Source organism: Schistocerca gregaria, chromosome 6 (genome assembly GCF_023897955.1).
Source record: "Schistocerca gregaria isolate iqSchGreg1 chromosome 6, iqSchGreg1.2, whole genome shotgun sequence".
Taxonomy (NCBI): domain Eukaryota; kingdom Metazoa; phylum Arthropoda; class Insecta; order Orthoptera; family Acrididae; genus Schistocerca; species Schistocerca gregaria.
In genome coordinates, this window is record NC_064925.1 from 29,880,665 (window position 1) to 29,897,848 (window position 17,184).

At 41.0% G+C, this 17,184-nt stretch overlaps 1 non-coding gene across 1 annotated transcript; it reads right to left on the reverse strand.

Annotated features, from left to right (window-relative positions):
- Positions 1–9,925: 9,925 nt before the first annotated feature.
- LOC126279721 (U6 spliceosomal RNA) lies at positions 9,926–10,032 on the reverse strand. The gene has a single exon (XR_007551185.1). It is a non-coding gene; the product is annotated as a U6 spliceosomal RNA (small nuclear RNA).
- Positions 10,033–17,184: the final 7,152 nt, after the last annotated feature.

The window sequence follows — 17,184 nt, forward strand, 5'->3', positions numbered from 1 at the left end:
AGGTCAGCAACATCCCAAAATATTCAAATGGTTTTAAAATACCCTTGTCAAGTAGCAAATGTTTACATTTGTAATTTCTTTAGAAGCAATAAAGTATCTATTGTTTCCTTAAGCAGCAGAAACAATAATTGGTATCAAGACATGATTTACCTCCATTAACAATGAGGAAGGTTTTGTGAGGATACTGGCTATCACTGAGCCTTTTCTGTTACTTCATGCAAGTGTTACCAGATTAATTAATGTGCCTTTCATCTTTATACATCTTTCCTCTAAACAGAATCATAGGAGGAATACTTTTAAGTACAGCATTTACATGTTCAACTACTGTTACATTCTGAGCTTGTTCATGAGCAATAATCTAAAGTCCTCTTATTACAACAAATGTATGAAGCAAGTGCCACCAAGGTTTTATTAGAGACCTTCTTTTCCTCATTCAGCTACTCACTAGCTTCATACCACAAATAAATTTGCAAATTTAATAACTATGTACTAGTAACAAAGAAATGAGCTTTTGAGACATATATAATGACAGATTTCTTACAAATTACTTTGGATATCTAAAGAAGTCACATTATTTGAAGCTGGTCAAATGTAGCACTGTAAACCAATTTTTCAAGGGGTGGCAGGGGGGGGGGGGGGGGGGGGGGAGGAATGATATCATAGCTTAAATACATTACTAGTGCCTTAAGCATATACAAGGAGAAGATTCAGTACAAGCTGCAATCTTTCACATCTCACTCATACTTTCAGAACAGTGAGCTGTGGGTTTCATTTGAAACTGGAAACTTACTTCTTTATGCCACATTTGCTCATAATAAATTATTCACAGTAATCAAGTTAAAATCATTGGAAACTAAAACAGTTTCCTCAATGAAACTTTGTCTCGAATCCCGGCAGAAAATCCAAAGAGATTCTGGCCACATGTGAAGTATGTTAGCAGCAAGAAACAATCAATGCCTTCTCTACATGATTGCAATGGAGATACTACTGAAGACAACACTACCAAAGCAGAATTACTAAACGCAGCCTTCCAGAATGCCTTCACAAAAGATGATGGAGTATATAATCCAGAACTCAAATTGTGCAGAGCTGCCAAAATGAGAAACTTAGAAGTAAATATCCTCCGAGTAATGAAGCAACTTAAATCATTTAATAAAAGCTAGTCTTCTGTACCCGACTGTATACCAATTAGGTTCCTTTCGGAGTATGCTGATGCATTAGCTCCATACTTAATGATCATATACAACTGTTCACTCAATGAAACATCTTTACCCAAAGACCAGAAAGTTGCACAGGTCACACCAATATTCACGAACAGTAGTAGGAGTAACCCACTAAATTACAGGCCCATATCATTAACATTGATATGCAGCAGGATTTTAGAACATATATTGTGGTCAAACATTATGAATTACCCCAAAGGAAACAGTCTATTGATGCACAGTCAACATGGGTTCAAAAAACATCATGCCTGTGAAACACAACTAGCTCTTTTATCACATGAAGTGTTGAGTGTATTGACAAGGGATTTCTAGCAGGCTTTTGACACTCTACCACGCAAGTGGCTGGTACTGAAATTGCGTGCTTATGGAATATTGTCCCAGTTATATGACTGAATTTGGATTTCCTACCAGAGAGGTCACAGTTTGTAATAATTGATGGAAAGTCATTGAGTAAAACAAGTGGTTTATGGCATTCCCCAAGAAAGTGTTTTAAGCCCTTTGCTGTTCCATATCTATACAAATCATTTTGGAGACAATCTGAGCAGCCATATGAGTCATTTATCGACTAATAAAGTCATCAGAAGAATGAAACAAACTGCAAAATGGTTTATAAAAGATATCAGAATGGTGCAAAAAGTGGTAATTGACCATAAATAATGAAAAGTGTGAAGTCATCCACATGAATGCTGAAAGGAACTCGTTTAGCCTAATCTAAAAGCCATAAATTCAACTAAGTACCTAGGTATTACAATAACAAACAACTTGAATTGGAAGGAACACATAGAAAATGTTGTGGGGAAGGCTAACCAAAGACTGACATTTATTGGCAGTTCAGTTAGAAAATGTGACCGACCTATTAATGAGACTACCTACACTACACTTGTTCATCCTCTTTTAGAATACTACTGTGCAGTGTGGGATCCTTACCAGACAGGATTGACAGAGTACATCAAAAAGTCCAAAGAAAGGCACAACATTTTGTCTTATTGAGAAATATGGGAGAGATTGTGAAAGAAATGATACAGGATTTGGGCTTGAAATCATTAAAAGAAGGCCGTTTTTCATTGCAACGGATTCATCTCACAAAATTTCAATCACCATATTTCTCCTCTGAATGCGAAAATATTTTGTTGACACTGACCTACATAGGTAGAAACAGTAAAATAAGGGAAATCAGAGCTCATATGGAAAGATGTAAGTGTTTTTTATATAAATAGCAAAACTCCTTTACTACTTTAATTGTCCCATTTCCTAATCAAATTCCCACAGCATCATCCAACTTAATTCAACTACATTCCATTATCCACATTTTGCTTTTGTTGATGTCCATCTTAAACCATCCTTTCAGGACACTGTCAATTCTGTTCGACTGTTCTTTGAAGTCCTTTGCTGTCTCTGAGACAATTAAAATTTCATCAGCGAACCTCAAATTTTTTATTTCTTCTCCATGGATTTTAATACTTACTCCAAATTTTTTCTTTACTTCCTTTACTGCTTGCTCTATATACAGATTGAATAACACCGGGGAGAGGCTACAACCTTGTCTCACTCCCTTCCCAGATGCTGCTTCCCTTTCATACCCTTTGAGTCTTATAACTGCCATCTGGTTCCTGTACAAATTGTAAATAGCCTTACACTCCCTGTATTTGACCCCTGCAACATTTAGAATTTGAAAGACAGTATTCCAATCAACAATTTCAGAAGCTTTCTTTAATTCTACCAATGCTAGAAACATGTGTTTGTCTTTCCTTAATCTTTCTTGTAAGATAAGTCACAAGTTCCAGTGTTTCTATGGAATCCAAACTGTTCTTCCCCAAGGTCAGCTTCTACCAGTTTTTCCATTCGTCTGTAAAGAATTCATATTAGTATTTTGCAGCTGTGACTTATTAAACCGATAGTTCAGTAATTTTCACATCTGTCAACACCTGCTTTCTTTGGTATTGGAATTATTATATTCTCCTTGAAGTCTGAGGGTATTTCATCTGTCTCATAGATCTTGCTCATCAGATGGTAGAGTTTTGTCAGGACTGCCTCCCCCAAGGCTCTCAGTAGGAAAAGGGAGAGAAGGAAACCTAGTAGGTGAACATGTATTGGAATGTTGTGTAATCTCGGAGCCTTGTTTCAACTTAGGTCTTTCAGTGCTCTGTCAAACTCTTCACATAGTATTGTATGTCCCATATCATTTTCATCTACCTCCTCTTCCACTTCCCTAATATTGTCCTCAAGTACATAGCCCTTGTGTAGACGCTCTATATACTCCTTCCACCTTTCTGCTTTCCCTTCTTTGCTTAGAATTAGGCTTCCATCTGAGCTATTGATATTCATACAAATGGTTCTCTTTTCTCCAAAGGTCACTTTAATTTTCCTGTAGACAGTATCTATTTTAGCCCTAGTGAGATAATCCTCCACATCTTTACATTTGTCCTCTAGACATCCCTGCTTAGCCATTTTGAACTACCTGTCGATCTCATTTTTGATACGTTTGTATTCCTTTTTGCCTGCTTATTTTAATACATTTTAGATGTTCTTCTTTCATCAATTACATTCAGTATTCCTTCTGTTACCCAAGGATTTCTATTAGCCCTCATCTTTTTACCTACTTGATCCTCTGTTGCCTTCATTTCTTCATCCCTCAGAGCTACCCATTCTTTTTCTACTACATTTCTTTCCCCCATCCCTGTCACTTGTTCTTTTATGCTCTCCCTGAAACTCTGTACAACTGCTGGTTGATTCAGTTTATCCAGGTCCCATCTCCTTAAATTCCCACATTTTTGCAGTTTCTCCAGTTTTAATCTACAGTTCATAACCAATAGAATGTGGTCGGAGTCCACATCTGCCCCTGGAAATGTCTTACAATTTAAAACCTGGTTCCTAAATCTCTGTCTTACCATTATGTAATCTGTCTGATACCTTCTAGTATCTCCAGGATTCTTCCAAGTATACAACCTTCTTTTATGATTTTTGAACCAAGTGTTGGCTATGATCTCTCCCTTTTCCTATTATCGAATTCCAGTCACCCTTCACTATTAAATTTTCATCTCCCTTTACTACCTGAATAATTTCTTTTATCTCATCAAACATTTCATCAATTTCTTCATTTGCAGAGCTAGTTGGCATATAATCACATACTACTGTTGTAGGCGTGGTCTTCATGTCTATCTTGGCCACAATAATGTCTTCACTATGCTGTTTGTAGTAGCTTACTGCACTCCTATTTTTTTATTCATTATTAAACCTACTCCTGCATTACCTCTAGTTGATTTTGTATTTATAACCCTGTATTCACGTGACCAAAAGTCTTGTTCCTCCTGCCACCGAACGTCACTTATTCCCACTATATCTAACTTTAACATATCCATTTCCCTTTTTCAAATTTTCTATCCTACCTGCCTGAGTAAGAGATCTGACATTCTACGCTCTGATCCATAGAACACCAGTTTTCTTTCTTCTGATTACGATGTCCTCTTGAGTAGTCCCCGCCCGGAGATTGGAATGGGGGACTATTTTACCCCTGGAATATTTTACGCAAGAGGACACCATCATCATTTAACCATACAGTAAAGGTGCATGCCCTGGAGAAAAATTATGGTTTTAGTTTCCCCGTGCATTCAGCCGTTTGCAGTACGAGCACAGCAAGGCCGTTTTGGTGAGTGTTACAGATCAGTCTATCATCCAGGCTGTTGCCCCTGCAACGACTGAAAAAGCTGCTGCCCCTCATCAGGAACCACACGATTCTCTGGCCTCTCAACAGATACTCCTCCATTGTGGTTGCACCTACGGTATGGCCATCTGTATCACTGAGGCACCCAAGCTTTCCCACCAATGGCAAGATCCATGTTTCATGTGGGGAATTTATCTTAAAAAATAGATTAAATGAAGGCAAGCCTATGTTTCTAGCATTTGTAAACTCAGAGAAAGCTTTTGACAATGTTGACTGAAATACTCTCTTTCAAATTTTGAAGGCTGCAGGGGTATCACACAAGGAGCAAAAGGCTATTTACAATTTGTACAGAAACAATATGGGAGTTATAATAGTCAAGGGTCATGAAAGGGAAGCAATGGTTGGTGAAGGGGTGAGACATGGTTGTAGCCTATTTCCAATGTTATTCAATTTGTATATTTAGCAACGAGTAAAGAAAAAAAAAGAAAAATTAGGAGTAGGAATTAAAATCCATGGAGAAGAAATTAAAACTTAGAGGTTCACCAATGAAATTTTAATTGTGTCAGAGACACCAAAGGACTTGGAAGACCAGTTGAACGGAATGGACAGTGTCTTGAAAGGAGGATATAAGATGAATATCAACAAAGCAAAATGAGGACAATGGAATGTGGTCGAGTTAACTCAGGTGATGCTTAGGGAATTAGCTTAGGAAATGAGACACTTAAAGAAGTAAAGGAGTTTTGCTATTTGGTGAGCAAAGTAACTGATGATGGTTGAAGTAGAGATGATATAAAATGTAGACTGGCAATGGCAAGGAAAGCGTTTCTGAACAAAGAGAAATTTGTTAACATCGAGTATACATTTAAGTGTCAGGAAGTCATTTCTGAAAGTATTTGTATAGAGTGTAGCTATGTATGGAAGTAAAACATGGATGATAAATAGTTCAGGCAAAAAGAGAACAGAAGCTTTTGAAATGTGGTGCTATGGAAGAATGATGAAGATTAGATAGGTACGTCACATAACTAATGAGGAGGTATTGAATAGAATTGGGGAGAAGAGGAGATTGTGGCACAACTTGAGTAGAAGAAGGGATCGGTTGGTAGGACATGGTCTGAGGCATCAAGGGATCACCAATTTAGTATTGGAGGGCAGCACAGAGGGAAAAAGTCATAGAGGGAGACCAAAAGATGAATACACTAAACAGATTCAGAAGGATGTAGGTCAGTAGATACTGGGAGATGATGAAGCTTGCACTGGATAGAGTAGCATGGAGAGTTGCATTAAACCAGTCTCTGGATTGAAGACAACAACAACAACAACATATGAGATGTGAATAATAGAGAATTGTGAAGGTGGTTCTATAAACCATCTGCCAGGGACTTTAATGTGATTTTCAGAGTATGCATGTACTTATAGGTGTAGATGTAGATGTAGTGACACTCAATGGAGTGTCTCATACTTTACATGACCCTCAGCTTAAGACAGTGGATCCAGAGGTGAACCATTGATATTCAACAACTTAACACATACATTTTACGTCCCATACAGAAGAGACAGCTCTCAGTAATATAACAGCAGTCTCTCTACAGTTTAAGTTGTAGTTTTATGTACAAGTAACATACTGAAAGAAGCAGATGCATAATCCATAAACACAACCAGAATGATGAGAGACCAAACTGAAAGCCAAATGGAGGATGAGGGATGGGTAAAAATTTGTAAGCAGAAATTCAAGTGAAAGAGGAGGCATTTCCATTTCAGCTTATGTAACACTAACTGAAAAATTTAATAATGATGAAGTTACACATTTCATTGGTTACAGTACTCCATTGACATTTTCCAGAAATATATTTTTACAGAATCTCAATTTGCTACAGTATCACAACGCAAACAGATGAACAATTTTTGTAAAGAGGAAGACACGTCAGTACATTCATAGATAAATATTTGAACAATTAAGAAAACCAGGACTGAATATTGATGATAATAATAATAATAATAATAATAATAATAATAATAATAATAATAATAATAATAATAATAATATGAAAATAGTAGCTTCCTACTTGCCATAGAGTGGAGATATGATGTATACAGGCACAACAAGAAAACTACCAAACATGTGAACTTATGGCAAACAGCTCACATGCAAATAACCACTGTCTCTGCCAACCAAGGTGGTACTGAAAGCAACTGCACATGATGGGAGAAGCAGTCTGGGTGGGGAGGGCAGAAATGAGGCTGGGGCAGGAAGGGGGGCTGATACCAGTGTAGGGGTAGGTGACCGAAGTGATGGTTGTGGGTGCATACAGTGCTGTGGTAGTGTGGTAGGGACAGGGCAGGGGAATTATGTGCAATCAGAATTTTGGACAAGGAAGAGGGATGGGGAAAAGGGGGGACGGAGATAGGAAAAGGAGAGAATTAGAGGAGGGGGAAAAAAGACTCTGCATTTACTGGTGGAATAGAAGACTGTGTAGTGCTGCATTTGGAGGTCAGGGAATAATAAAGTTTGATGCTGATTTTTTTTTTTTTTTTTTTTTTTTTTTTTTGGGCACACAACTACAATGGTCATTAGTGCCCTGACTAATTTAGGAATGTACCATGAGGCACAAGGTTAAAACAGCAACTAAAAGGGACAACACTATAAAAGACGTATTAACAGACATAGGATAAAAAAACTACAGCATAATCAAACGTCCTTAGACAGGTGTGTCAAGTTGATAAAACAAAGAACGCGAGCAGCAGCTCCTGGGTCATCCGCTAAAATGGCATCCAGAGTACATGGCAGGCCAAGATCAAGATGCAGCATAGTAAAATCCGGACAGGACATTAAAATGTGGTGGACCGTCAGTAAGTGCCCACATGGGCAGAACGGCGCCGGCGCTGCCATCAGCAGATGGCGATGGCTGAACTGGCAGTGTCCAATTTGTAGCCAGGCCAAAAAGACCTCCTCCCGCCGAGAAGGACGTGAGGAGGATGTCCAAGCTACAGGAAGAGGTTTCAAGGGCCAAAGCTTGTTGTCCCTAAGTGCAGCTCTATCAGCCGTCCGAGGCTGGAGGACCGCAACCTCAGTCGCGGCATCTGCAGCTTCGTTCCCAGGGATACCGACATGGCCAGGAACCCACATGAAGCTAATGGAGACCCGTCGTCCACCAGCTGCTTAAGAGAGCATTGAATCCGGTGCACGAAAGGGTGAACCGGATACAGATCACTGAGGCTCTGGATGGCGCTCAGAGAATCGGAGCAGATGACATTAGCAGTATGCCAGTGGCGGCAGACGTAAAGAACAGCCTGGTAGAGGGCAAAGAGCTCAGCTGTGAAGAAGGAACAATGGCCATGTAGCTGGTATTTGAAACTTTGTGCACCGACAATAAAAGAACACCCGACCCCGTCATTGGTCTTAGAGCCATCTGTATAAATGAAGGTCATATTAATGAACGTAGAACGAAGTTCGACAAAACGGGAGTGGTATACAGAACCGGGGGTAACCTCCTTTGGGAGCGAGCGGAGGTCAAGGTGAACGCGAACCTGAGCCTGGAGCCAAGGTGGGGTGTGGCTCTCGCCCCCTCTAAAGATTGCAAGGAGTGAAAAATCAAGGTTTTGAAGAAGGTGACGAAAGCAAACTCCAGGGGGTAGCAGGGTAGAGACATACAACCCTTATTGATGATCGAGAGAGTCGTCAAAAAAGGAACAATATGATGGGTTGTCGGGCATTGACAAGCCGACAGGCGTAACGACAAAGCAGCATATCACGCCGGTAGGTGAGTGACAATTCACCGGCTTCAGCATGAAGACTCTCGATGGGACTAGTATAAAATGCTCCGATCGCAAGCTGTAAAACCCAATGTTGTATGGAGTTGAGGCAGCGTAAGATGGATGGCCGTGCAGAGGAGTATACAAAGCACCCATAATCCAGCTTGGAGTGGACAATCGACCAATATAGGTGAAGTAGGACGGTTCAATCAGCTCCCCACGACGTGCCACTCAGAACACGGAAGACATTTAGAGAATGGGTACAACGGGCAGCCAAATATGACACATGTGGAGACCAACTAAGTTTCCTGTCAAATGTAAGACCTAAAAATTTTGTTGTCTCCATGAATGGGAGAGCAACGGGGCTGAGTCGGAAGGACAGTGGGAGAAACTCTTTGTAGTGCCAGAAGTTAATACAGACCGTTTCCTCGGCAGAAAAACGGAAGCCATTGGCGTCACTCCAAGAGTAAAGGCGGCCAAGAGAATGCTAAAGACAGCGCTCCAGGAAACATGTACGCTGCGCGCTGCAATAGATGGTAAAATCGTCCATAAAAAGGCAGCCTGATACATCATCTGGGAGGGAATCCATTATTGGATTGATAGCTATGGTGAAGAGAGCAACGCTCAAAACAAAGCCCTGTGGCACCTCATTTTCCTGGCGAAAGGTGTCTGACAGGACAGAACCCACACGTACCCTGAACTGTCGATCCATTAAAAAGGAATGAATAAAAAGAGGGAGGCGACCGTGAAAGCCCCATGTATGCATGGTGCGGAGAGTGCCCACCCTCCAACAGGTGTCGTAAGCCTTCTCCAAATCAAAGAACACAGCCGCGGTTGGGCGCTTCCACAAGAAGTTATTCATAATGAAGGTCAACAAGGTAACCAGATGGTCAACAGCAGAGCGGCGCCTACAAAATCCACATTGTACATTGGTAAGTAGGCGTCAAGATTCGAGCAGCCAAACCAACCGAGAGTTAACCATTCGCTCCATCACCTTACAGACACAGCTGGTAAGCGAGATGGGTCGATAACTGGAAGGCAAGTGCTTGTCCTTCCTCTTCTTAGGAATCGGTACAACAATAGACTCACGCCAGCAGGCAGGAACATGTCCTTCAATCCAGATGCAATTGTAAGTACGAAGAAGGAAACCTTTACCCGCAGGAGAAAGGTTCTTTAGCATCTGAATATGAATAGAATCAGGCCCCGGAGTGGAGGACCGTGACCGGGCAAGTGCATTTTCGAGTTCCCACATGGTGAATGGGTCATTGTAGTTTTCATAATTCGAGGAGTGAAAAATGTGGAATGCTTCACGATTTTGCGTGTCATCCTTGCGCAGGGGCCATGCTAATATTCTCTGTATAGTTCCAATTTTAGTATATGCACCGCCGAAGCGAGTACTTTGATGCTTGTGGAACCGGGGGGGGGGGGGGGGGGGGGGGGGAGATGAGATGTGGTCTCCAGGGACATAGGACATATTGCAATGGGGAGGGGGCCATTCGCACCTATGCAGTTCACAGAAGCTAGGTTGGGAAAGAAGGGTACAGATGGTGCACGCTGTGAAGCAGTCATTAAAGTGAAGAGTTCTGTTGGGCAGCATGTTCTGTTGGGCAGCATGTTCTGTTGGGCAACATGTTCTGTTGGGCAGCATGTTCTGTTGGGCAGACTGCTTTTACAGGTAGCCTTGTCTTTGATGGGATACGTGATGCTTGCGAGCGGACAGGAGTAGGTGGTTGTTCAGTTGCTACACTTGACCGAGCCAATGGAGTACACTGGCCTCTCTCAAGCCATTTCTATCTGAGCGACAATGGCCAAGATGCCACCACTCCTAGTGTGACAAACAGGACACTTGCCACAGCAAGAGGGGGAACAGTTGTGAAAGAGTACTTGATCTGGCATCTGCCACACGTCACTGCATATGCTCCTCTTACACTAAAGGGTGAATGTGTGTATTTTCTTTTATGTATGTTAAGTGTTAATTATAGGTGAGTCTCTACACACACCCTCATTCACTGTCATCTGAATGGATCTGAACCATTATACATCTTTTAAATTCCTGGTCCTCAGATAAAATTGACGATTTAAATTCCTGTCTGTGGACACTAACATTTGGTCCATGTGGGCTGGACTGTTATGGATTCGATGAAATAGCAAATGGGGCAGCCACCTGTGGGTGAAAATGCAGTGAGCTTTAATGGAGCAGCATGTGGATGAAGCCAGTGACAGACATGCCACATTATAAGCTAAGTACCTGGTCTGGTTGTTCTGCTTCCTGTAAGTTTCCCACTCATTCCGAATGCTGTGTCTGCTTATACATGCTACTGCTAACCTTCCATGATGGATGAATTTTTAAGAAAGGAACTTGTTATTACAACCTCAGTGGTGAAAGCTTGGCTCACATGTTTGCCGAAGTTTGCAAATTAATTTGGCATAAAGGGGACTTTGAACAGTTTGGGTACTACTGTCAGGCTGGAACAGCTCCCAAAGATAGTGGATAAATATGAAGATGCACACCCGCAGATTGAATTCTTAAAGACATAGACAGACAGACGTGCTGATAACAGGGAAAACTTCAGAAACATGCTATTTGAGGTTTCAAGATAACAGATCATGCCAATGCAGGTGACAGGATTTCATTACATGATGGATCTGACTTGACCAATTAATTCATTGAGAGGGGTTATGGGACCAAACAACGTTGTCATCAGTCCCGTGATTCCAAAGATAGACACAGATTAAAGAGAGTCTGCTGAAAGTGTATGGACCCAGTCAGGGGAGTCAAATAATAAAATAATGAAGATTAAAGAGACGCAGCAAAATTCATAAAAGGTTAGAACAAATCTAAAAACTGGAAAAAGAAAGGAAAAAAGCAGAAAACATGGAGTGGTCTTTCCATGGGGAGTGTTCATGGGGTCCCACACCAAAAAGACTGTAAAAGAGGTCCCAACCCCTGCTCTACGATTATTGAAGTAGAAAATTATATCTGGAAATAAAAACCACTTTCACAAAGGAAACTAAAGACCAGTTCAACCATCCAAGATTCATCTGGTAATATTAAATTTAAGGGGAGCTGAAATGATCCATCTCCTCCATGTTAATTTTAGCAAATAGAAGGAACATTTTTTTCGAAAATCATGAAACATATTGCTCTGAAATTTCACATACATGTTCAGTGAGTACTTCTCTACAAACATATACTGCCATGTTAAGTAATATTTATTGGTTTTTCTTTTCTAAACAGATGCTTATTTTTTCTCTAAAATTTTGCATTTTTTCTTCTTTAACTCTTGATATATACAATATTTTTTTACAATTCGTTATAAAAATGAAGGCAAAGAAGTAAACAATATTCTGTATAAATTTCATTGATATACTGTTAGCAGTTTTTGCGAAAATGTTCCTCAAAGATAAAAATTTTAAAGTTGCAGGAAATGGCTTCCGAAGTTTTTTAATACATTCCTGCCCCCATATGATGGATTATCAGCATCCTCTTCTTTTTGCAGTGTTAGTTTCCTTTTCACTGGTATTTTCTTCCCTTTTGCTGCATGTTGTAGGCTTTTGTATCTTCTTCCTGAGTCTTTCTCCATCAATTAGGCACTTTGTGGAAATTGTGGTGTGTCCTGGTTGTAAACCTGAACGTTTCAGCACATCATATTTGACAATGTTTCCTTCATTGTATGTTTTCACTGCACCATGCACTCCAAAATGCAATGTTTTTATCTGTACTAACACACTTTTGGCAATCCTGATCCAAATTAAATTATTTACACCTTCATTTGGTTTTTGAGTTTTCCCATGTAAACACTTTTCCAATAAACTTGGCTGTGATAAATCTCTGAATATGGTCTTAATTAAATCAATTACAGCATTTGGGAAACACTTTTTATGGGCATATTCCTTTCCTGATAGGCACTTACACCATGAGACATCACCTGTGGGGCACAGTGCATGTTGTCGATGTTCATTTGTTGATGCATTATGAAAAAATAATGCCCATGTCGCTCTCCTCATATGAACAATGCTTCTTGTATTTTGCGTAATTGCACACCCATAATACCTCTGTAATCTATCAATTGCTTCGTCTGTCAATCTTCCTCTTCCTCCAAGCGTCTTACCATCACCAAACTTCTGGGATCCTAATGTCTGCTTTAGTTTGCACAAGTGAGCCCCCATGTGCCTCTGCACATGTCCAATTCACGCCTGTTTTTTAATGTGCATTTCATTGCCATAAGATTTGAGTTCCTCTACAGCTTTATATCCCTTAGAATCGCCATCTCCTAGATAGTGTATTGTACATCATACCATTCCTGTGATCTGAAAAATATTGCTTTCACTCCCTCTACTTCCATCGCTCCACTCATGCCATGAAAATTTGCTTCACAACATTCAATATGGTCGTCCTTGGTATTGCCCTTACATCTACAATGTTTTATGAGAACAACAACATAAATTTCTTTGCAACTGTCTCCACTTGTAGCTGTCACAACTCCATTTAGAGATTTATGACCTCTACGTTGCCATGATCTATGTAAAGCAATGGTTAAATCTCTACAATTCCCATTATCTGTTACAGATTCTTAAACTGCTTTCTTCAGTGTTGCTTGAGCAATATCTTCAGCAGAAGATCACACCAATTCATTACAAAATTCAAACTTGGTTTGTGGTTTTGGCAAGTTCATAATTCCGCATAACATTTTCCCAGCAGCAATGCCCTAGCCAATGTAACACAAGCCATACATTAGCTTAACAATTGTATCATACACTTTTATTCCACTATTACCACTATGAGGAATAATGTTAGAAAATGAAACTTCTGCAGCACATTTGTTACACTTCAATAACATGCCAAACGAATGTTTGAAGTTATTTTCAATTCCAGTGTTCTTTCTTTGCAAACTTGGCATAATGTGTTATGTTTCAAAATATTAGAGAGCAAGGAAAGGTTAGTTATTTCATTTACATCATTACTGTGACTTTCATAGTTTTCAAATTTTTCTTTCCTGTCACAAAGGTTCTTGCTGGAAAAAGTCCTATCACATTCATTTGGAGTAGTCGGAGAAGCAGTCTGAGCAGCATCTCCCTTTGGGGTGGGGGGGGGGGGGGGGGAGAGAGAGAGAGAATCCTTTCATTGTGCCTTTTCTTAAACACTCAATTGCTGAATCAGGGCATATTGATATCCACAAACCAAATATGTAAAACAGGTATGAGCAAAATTCATCAAATACGCAAAATTGAACAGCTAAACAACACAAAGCAAACTCCACAATTCAACACATATGGCAAAGCATTTATGTTTACAGATATGAACAGTCACTTGTCACACAGAAAGCCATACAACATCTGAAAACAAAACATTGTCTAATTCCGCAAAGATACCTTGCTTGCAGCCAGCAAGCACTGCCATCAGAGGTTACACACCAAGTTGCTACAACCATTTATGCAGTGCATCTACTTTGCAGCAATAAAAAAACACACTTAGAATTCCATGAGAAGTGTGAAACTTGATTTGTTTTATTCAGAAAATCCAAATAATTATATACTGAAAAAAGGAAACATTTACAGGATACCATCAGTCTGGCTCAACAACCACGGTATGGGATGTTGGGGGTGAGGGGGGGGGGGGGGGCATTACATAGATTACTTAGGAGGAAACAATGGGTGACCCTGGTAGGATCAATGCATTGATGGCCTAAAACATTGGACTCCCTCTGAGAGGAGTAGACTACTTGACTGTGGGGAGTTTATTACTATGAGCAGTAGCACACGAGCTGTCATTCCATTTTTGAGCAAAGAGGGATTTGACATAGATCCGCATATCCACACCTGGAATCATGGAAGGAAATGGCAGTAAGTATCTTCTTCTCTAGTGAAATGGTTAGCCAGTTCATTCCCAGGGATGCCCACATGACTTGGGACCCACAGAAAGACAACTGAACAGGCGGCACACTCAAGGGCAGAGAGAAGGGCATGGATAGCAGAGACCTAGGATGATGAGATTAGCATTGGTCGATAGCATGCATGCTGCTCATTGAGTCTGAAAAATTAGAACACTTGGAGGGAGGCCTGAGAAACAAAAGTGGAGAGCTCTGAATTGCTAGAATCTCTGCTGTGAAGACACTAAATGATCCCAGCAGTAAATTTTTTTATAAGACAGTAGGAGACAATGGTGAAGAGGGTCAAGAAGTTTCAAAGTGGAAGGAGCTGCTGAGCCATAAAGCTGACTAACACAATCTAGTTTGGACAAGGCCAGATCACAGTAAAGATAGAAAAGAGTGATACAGTTTGCACCCCAAGAGACAAGGGCCAGCAGGCAGAGAGCATTAAGCTCCCACATACATACAGTCTTTAGGTGGCAAATGTAGGGTAGCCATGTCACCTTGTTACCAAAGATAAGGCCCAAGAAACAGGACTGTGGTACAACATCGAGGAACTTGTCACCTAAATAAACTTCTGAATTGGCATATACCGTGAGTCGATGGTAAAAATGCATAACCCACATTTTGGAGAGAGAGTACTGGAAGGCATAGGAGATGGCTCATGCAGAGATCCATGGGATGGCATCTTGGAGCCGGCACTCACCAGATGCTATTTAGTTGGAGCTACATCACATGCAAAATTCATCAATGTACAATGCCAGGGTAACCAGAGGATCAACAGAGGTTGATTGCAAAGAGGAAGAGTGGGACACTTACCACCGATCCCTGTGGGATATCATTCTCTAGAATGCCAGGGTGCTGAGTGAAGTGCCAGCTTGAACCTGAAAGAGCCGCTGAGAGAAAAATTCGTGGATAAAATTCTGAAGGGGACCACTGAAGCCTCAGTCATGTATGGTAACTAAAATGTGATGGCACCAACCCATGTCATGTGCCTTATGTAGATAAAAAGAAGACCACAACAAGGTGTGGGCAGTGAGTAAAAACCTGTCGGTGGCTGTTTCCAATCCGAGTAAATGGTCGGTTGGAGATTGTCTTGCTTGATATGGGGACAAAAGGCACAGAGATTTGTGTACCCAACATAATCTGAAGCTAACCATCCTCTTAAGCAGTTTACATAATACGTTTGTCAGGTTAATTTGGTGGTAGCTGTTGAAAGCTGTTGGGTTCTTCCTGGCCTTAAGGAAAGGAATAACTATACTGTCTCGTCATTGTGACCGAAAAGCAGATGTGAACCAAATGCCGTTTAAGATCCAAGACAATCGGGTTGTGGATGTAATCTTCGCCAGGTGCCATGTCCTGTGAAGAGGTAAGAACCTGCAACAATTTCCATTCAGTGAGGGGTTCATTATAGGGCTCGGTGTGGTGTAGGATGGAACAAAGAGGGGTCTAGTCAACACAGAACTTCTGCTGGAGAAAGTTAGTAGGAAAGAAAGATGATGTCAATGCCATCACAAAGTGTGTAGCAAGGTGTTCTGTGACGACCAATGGATCAGTGCACAGATCACATTCAAGGTTAAGGCCCCGGACAACTGATTGTCACTGGCAGCCCAGAACACTGCGGAGTGTGCACCAAATCTGCGATGAAGATGAATATGTCCCCAGAGAGGACACATAGTGCTCTCAGCATTCCTTTTTATGCTGCTCAATAAGATAATGAGCCTTATCATGGACACACTTAAATGCGAAGAGGTTGGCCTCTGAAAGGTATCACTTAAATTGCTGCAATGCCCATCAGTTGTTGTGGACAGCGACTGTGACGCCCTTGGCCCACCACAGTATCAGTTGACAATGGAGGACCTGTGGATGGGGGGAAATCAGTGCCAGCAGCGTGAAGAAGAGTGGCATATATATCTTGACTGACTATGTCAATGGAATTCAACACGGAGGTGTACAAATGCATAGCAGACGTATATAAAGGAAAATTGGCCCTACATAATGCATAACTTGGGGACTTGTCTGCCTGGCAGCAGCAGGGAAACAATAGAATCACTGGAAAGTGGTCACTATCACAAAGAGTCATCATGGGATGACAAATGTAGGAAAGCCACAAAGGCAGGGGAGGAAATCATGAGATCAATAGCAGTAAAGGTGTCATGATGAGCACTGAACTGGGTAGGGGAACCATCATTGAGGAGACACAAATTCAGGTCTGTAATAAGCCAGTTATTTAAGAGACCCCTACCAGTTGAAGATATACTCTCCCATAGTGGGTTGCAGGCATTCAGGTCCCCAAGGAGGAGAAACGGGGGTGGAAATTGCTGGATTAAGTTACAGTGCAACATAAGGAGTTATCTTACCTGGAGAAAAGTGGACACTGCAAATGGTAATTCCCAGAGGTTGCTTCCAAGTTGATACATAGGGGATCTGGTCACTAATGACATTGGAGCGAATTAAAGGGTAGATCCTACCAGATGCTGCCTGGGGCCAGTACAGTTCTGACAGAAGGTTGCATTTCTGGTAGGTGATTATAGTATCCATGGCAATTCCTCAGGATGATTGTGTGGCCAAAATCCAGGTGAAAAAACCACCTCGCCGTTAATAGTCGTCACCGACAAGGATGAGGTGATATACCTAAATAAGATGACAGATGCGAGGGAGGAACATTTTGTCTTGGGAT